This window comes from Panthera onca, chromosome F1 (assembly GCF_046562875.1).
Source record: "Panthera onca isolate mPanOnc1 chromosome F1, mPanOnc1 haplotype 2, whole genome shotgun sequence".
Taxonomy (NCBI): Eukaryota; Metazoa; Chordata; class Mammalia; order Carnivora; family Felidae; genus Panthera; species Panthera onca.
In genome coordinates, this window is record NC_138355.1 from 60,823,514 (window position 1) to 60,829,706 (window position 6,193).

At 41.4% G+C, this 6,193-nt stretch overlaps 1 non-coding gene across 1 annotated transcript; it reads left to right on the plus strand.

The window, feature by feature from the left end:
• Positions 1-211: 211 nt before the first annotated feature.
• LOC132687020 (U6 spliceosomal RNA) lies at positions 212-314 on the plus strand. The gene has a single exon (XR_009613961.1). It is a non-coding gene; the product is annotated as a U6 spliceosomal RNA (small nuclear RNA).
• The last annotated feature ends 5,879 nt before the right edge of the window (positions 315-6,193 follow it).

Consider the following 6,193-nt stretch of genomic DNA (forward strand, 5'->3'; position numbering starts at 1 on the left):
CAGATCATTGGTTGCCTGGGGCTGAGGGTGTTGTGAGAATAAACTACAAATAGACGTGAGTGTACTTTTTGGAGTTTTGGGGAATATTCTAACACTGGATTGGGGAATTGGTTGTACAACTCCGTAAAATCCGAGTGGAAAATCATTGAATCAGATATTTAGAATGAGTGAATTTAATACATAAAGCTATTAACTAAAAAGCTGCTTGTGGTTGCTTCAGCAGCACATGTACTAAAACTGGAACGATAAAGAGAAGATTGGCACGGTCCCTGAGCAAGGACGGCAGGCAAATTTGTGAAGCATTCTATACTTTCTAAGGCACAGCTTAATAAACCTACCAAAAAACCCCACACAGTTTTATTGTATGTATACCATTTACCAGACTCAGTCCTCGGCACTGGCAATAGAGGGGGACTGAGTCAGACACGATACCTGCCTCTCCGGAGCTTATAGGTAGTAAGAGTCTTTAATGATTATAAGCAGGTTGGCATTGCCAGCTTTTGAAGTGCCAGGAAAGAAAAAAACCCCGAATTATGTTAAGTATACTATATTCCCCCCAAATCCCTAATTCCATGGAACTTCCATTGTAAGGGGATTTGGGGAAGATGAGAATAAGGACCTAAACACATAAATATATAACATTTTAGGAGGTGATAAATGCTGCTAATAAAATAAGTCCAAGAAAAGAAATAAAAATGCTGAAGGAAGAGGAAGAGGTATTATTTTATGTAGAATGGGAGTGGAAGGCCTCCTGGATAGGGTAACCTTTGGCAGGACACCTGGGAGAACGGGAGACAGAGAGCCATGCCAATGTCTGGAGCAAACAGCATTCCAGGCGAAGGGAGCTGAGTCAGGGATGTGTGGCCTTTCTGAGGACTGGCAAGGAGGCCAGTGCGGTTGGACCAGACTGAGTGAGTGGAAAGCATAAGAGATGAAGTTAGAGGGAGCTGGGCCGGATCGGTTAGGGCCTGAAACACATTGTATGACTTTAAATTTTCTTCTGAGTGAGCTTACGGGCCACGGAAGGTTTTGAGCAGAGCAGCGAAATGATCTAACGGGTTCTAACGGTTTACGTAGTGACTGGTGGAGAACAGCCTACGGGCTGCAAGGTTGGAGGCAAGGCCCGCCATTCGGAGGCTATTTGCAGGCATGTAGGGAGAGACACGGCAACAGTTCAAATCAGGGTGACAGGATAAGGAGAAGTCCTGGGATACGGTGACTAGGGAGGCCACAGTATTTGCTGTTGGATTGGATGACAGGTGTGGGAGAAAGAGGAGAGTCAAGGATAATCCCGAGGTTTCTGCCTGGAGAAACTGGACCATGTTATGAAAACAGACGTCTTTAGGATGGGTAACAACTTAGCCTAGTACTGCGAGTAAGGCCACACAGTGTTAATTGCTAAGATCCAGATGGAATAGGACAGCAGAATGAGCTCTCTCTGTACCCTATTTAAAGCAAAGTATGTACAGTGGTTAATTACTCAGGAAACAGTAAAGCCAACCTTCAAATTCCTGACGTCTTAAAGATGGCGGTTGTCGTCTGTATTCTATGACCTCTTGAGTACCTTCTCCACCAGATGGCAGCACAGGGGTTCAGAGGCCTTCAGCACACAGCCTCCCTCCTTAATGAATATAAATGCAAAGCATCAGGCCCCTTTTTCGGAGGAGTCGGACTTTTAGTCTCCCTCCTATCTTCCCTCCCCCACGAGGGCAACCCCTTCCAATAATCAGCCTCCTAGACTCTAATAGGAGCTTTTAAAGTTATAATCTCTTGTCACATTACTCAGCAGTCTCATCCAGGCCCAGGAAGTCATTTCCTGTAGGCCTCTTTTTTATTTGTGTTCATTAGCTCCACTAATACATTCTCTTGGAAACCACAGTTTAATAAATTTCATAGCGCATGACCAGTGGACTTAATGAATATTAGTCACTCGAAGCAATTTTTGTTTATTCAGCTTCTCTTACCTCTCCTCCCTTCCCTTACCCCAGACCTCGCTCTGTGGAATGATAATGATACACAGAGAGCTGGCTGGCCACAACAGACTAAAAACAAGAAGTAAAAGGATCTTTCTGAGCTCACACCTGTTTTAAGATTTGTTATCCTTAAAACGAAAAGCTGTAGGGATTCACTCGGCTCCTTCCTTGTAGCTCCCAGTGGACCTTGCTATTAAACCACAGGGAGCAGCCCAGCCTTCAGAGCACTTAAAAGTACTTATGTCAAATCCATCCCATTCTTCCGGCCTCCGCTCCTGAATCCAGCCACCATTCCCAGGGGCTGGAGCACATTACAAGGCATTCACTTCATATGAATGGGCACAAACAGACTTTTTCACCATTTAGATATGTCTACATTTGCAGGCATATCCTGTAGACGGCCTGGAACAGCCTTAATTTCAATTTACTGTCTCCCCAAGGATCTTGCCATTCTCCCGAAAGTGGAAAACTCACTGGTTGTTTCTCCTCCCCGACCTCTCACCCCCAGCCTCTGTCTGCCCTCCTCCTCTTTCAAGGAAAAAAGCAGTACTGGGAGGAATATTTTGCCCAAGATGAATAGAATGGAGTTTTGATGCTTCTAACAGCGCATGTGATCTTTTATTTAAAAAAAAAAATAACGAGCACCAGATTATCACATTTGGAAAGCGTTCAAAGTCAGCGCACAAAACCTGGCGAATGCCGTCTTGGGTCCCCCTGGTATATGGCTATACAAGACAGCACAAAATTGTAGTGTTGAAGTTTTACACTGGTGTTTCTGTTGTGCTGGGGCTAACTACACTTAACTGTTTATCTTGGAAATTGTTACATGAATGCGAACGTAGAGCAGATAGTGTAACGAACCTCTGCGTATCTACCCTGAACTTTCACACTTTTCAACTTTCAGCCAATCTTCTATTATCTAATCCTTCTCACACATGTACACATCTTCTTTACTCAGAGGTTTAAAAGCAAGTACAGATGTTATGTCTTTTTCTCTGTTCTGTATGCACTGCTGACTGATAAGGGCTCTCTCCTTTTATTGTAATCACTATGTCAACATCACACCAAACAAAATTAATGAGAGTTCCTTAAAATCATCTAATACCCAGTCCATATTTATTTTTCCCCAGATTTCCTCAACATGCCTTTTTATTGTTCAGAATCCAAGCCGGGTCCTGTCTTTGCATTAGTTGTTTTACCCCTAAAGCTCCCTTGTTCTACAGCTCATCTTCTCCCTCTCCTTCTCCTTTGTAAATTTTATGCAATAGACTTGTTGCTGATATCCAGATTTGTGTTCTGTAGAGATGTCCCACCCTATCGATTTGACTAATTGCTTCCTTGTGGTGTCATTTCACTTGTTCTGTACTAGTAGGGCTATTTCTGGCCGAGAAAGCTTTGGTGGAGTTCTTCAGACTTAAGGTGACCGAGGACACACCCTTAGGTAGCTAAATGGATTAGACAAGAACTATACCAGCCATCAATCCTCTAGGACCTTTGGATTCCAATCCTTTGATAAATTAATTTTGGATCTCAAACTCCGTCGCAGGTGGATCAGTACTGCTAAAAAGATTTAGGCAACTTCTGAACCAAGTTAATATGAGATTATCAATTTATATTAGCCTCAGTTACAAAAGAAATTCCTTAAGAGCCCCTTGATTGTGACATTTACCTCCGAGAAACCACCGATGAGTTGAAGTGACAATTACATGGTAAAGTAGTGTGCACAGATGAAAGACAACCGAAATAAGTCACACAAAACAAAACTTACTTTCTTTTTCCTATCTGTGTGTAATAAACTGATATTTCAAGTTCTATTTGGTTTCCTTTGTGTTCCACTGTATTTAAGAAAATGCTGGTTGTAACCCAGGAAATGAATATTACGACCCACCAATGAGTCAGGGTCCATTGATTGAACTCCTGACTTTAGGAATGACTTGGCTTTTGGAAGAGTTAGAGTCATGGGCCACCTGCTTTAGCGATGCAATTGAGGCACACTTTCTTCAAAGTCTACCTCCATGCCTTTGAGTTCACGTTTGTGGAAGGAACTGAGATGAACGTTTTCAGAAGCCATAAAGAGCAACCTCCTATTTATTTATTTATCTATTTATTTATTTATTTATTTATTTATTTTCTCAGTAGAACCGTTGAGAAACAAGATGGAGGGAGATGCTTGGGGCAAAGTAAGAAGCTCCGTATTTTCAAATGTCTTATTTATAAGGAAGAGGACTAAAGTTTTCTAAGTGGCCTCTACTTGTTGGATGTTATTCCATTTTATCCTATGGAATCCTCATAAAAATATGGTAGACTAGCTTTTACCACCTACAAGTCACATATGATAAAACTTGGTCTCTCTGAGATTAGGTAATGTGGTTGAGTTGACAGAGTTAGTAAAATGCATAGACTACTAACCAATTGATAGGGGTCATATCTCCTGGTGATTGGGGACCGAGGTTGGAGCCAGTATTCACTTTGAATCTTTGTTATGTCACTTACTGACTCTGTCAACTAGTAAGTGAGGAATGAATAACATAAATTATGTAAACACTCAGCATCTAATGGGCAAAGATTAAATATATATAATATATATATATATATATATATATACATTTATAAGATACATATTAGAATATACATATATAACATATATATTATATATGTAAATTAAAAATTTTTGTTTCTGGGGGTGCTTGGGTGGCTCAGTCAGTTAAACATCTGACTTTGGCTCAGGTGATGATCTTGCAGTTCATGGGTTTGAGCCCTAGGTCGGAGCCTGCTTCAGATTCTGTGTCTCCCTCTCTCTCTGCCCCTCCCCTGCTCACGCTCTGTCTCTCCCTCTCAAAAATAAAAGAACGTAATTTTTTTTTTTTAAATGAAGTGTTCAACTATTCTATAACCAAAGATGGATGAGTTGGGACTCACCAGACCTTGACACCGTAAGTCACAAAGACAAGATTCTCTGAGAATTAAAAAGAAAATTATGAACGCATAGAAATATTTCAAATAAGAGAAAGCCTGAAAAATGAGGAACATTGCTATTTCATGACATTCTCCAGATGAAAAGTGCGAAGCAGTTTATGGCTAAACATTTTTATTTGTGGTCCATTTTTTTTCTCTTCTCTTTCTTTCTTCCTTTCTCTCTCTCTGCTTCCTCTCTACTTCCTTCTTCTCCTTTTTCTTCCTTCTTTTTGTTAGACATTTCAGACTTGTCAAAGAAGCAATGGGCCTACCAAGTTGAGCAAGACAACTTCAATTATGAAAATTATGATTGGAGAAGCTATAACCACCTATCTCTTCCTCTCCCATAAAGGTAAGTAACTTCCAAATCTGTGGACAGTCTTTCTCTTGATATCTAGGAAAACCTTTGACCGAGAGCGCAATACTCAGAGGGACCGATTCTGAACCCATTAGTGCTGTCCTCTATCAGATGAATCTATCTCAAAATTATTGCTAATTGAAAATGAAAAGGCATGTTTGTTTGTGAAGTTAATAAGCTCCCAAAGGGAACCAAATGCCCAGATGTCTTCATCCTTTCTTTTTTAATTGACCCTTTGTCTCCCTGGGAAGATGCGTATCTTCTATGATAGCAAATAGAGTCATTTATCTTGAACTGGTTACTCCAAATCTAGCTGTATAACAAGTCATTGACTTCCTGAGATTTTGGGAACCTCAATAATGCATCAGATGTCTCATTAGCAATGTAAAGATCTGTTCCTGGGCAGAAGTGCTAACTGCGCCGAAATGAACAACTGTCTGTCATATAGGAATGCGCCACAAGAGTCAGCTACCTCACGTCGTATTATGAAGGACTTTCTCTTGTATACCGTGCAAGAGACATGCGGATTTATTTTCCTATGTGGTTCCCCACCATGAGTTATGCAACATGGCAGCCTTAGAAATGGGTTATGTGTAATGGGTTATTTGATAAGCCTGTTGTTGGCAACTGGAAAGGCATCTTCCAATAATGAAAGTACCAAGAGTCCGGGTTAGGTTCCTGAAGTCATCCGTGAAAATCGACTGAAAGAGTAGCTGAGGTTTCCTCGTTGATAACCACTAATCTGTCTGAGCAATCCTGTGTCCCAGCCCTGAGCCCGCGAGGCCTCGAAGGTTTCAGTTACTGCTGAGATAGCGAGGAGGTGGGGATGGGTAGAGGGGTGCTCAGAACTGGAGGTGAAGGTGGAGAGACTAGAAAGGGAGTTTCATGCCTTCCGCTATGTTCGCTG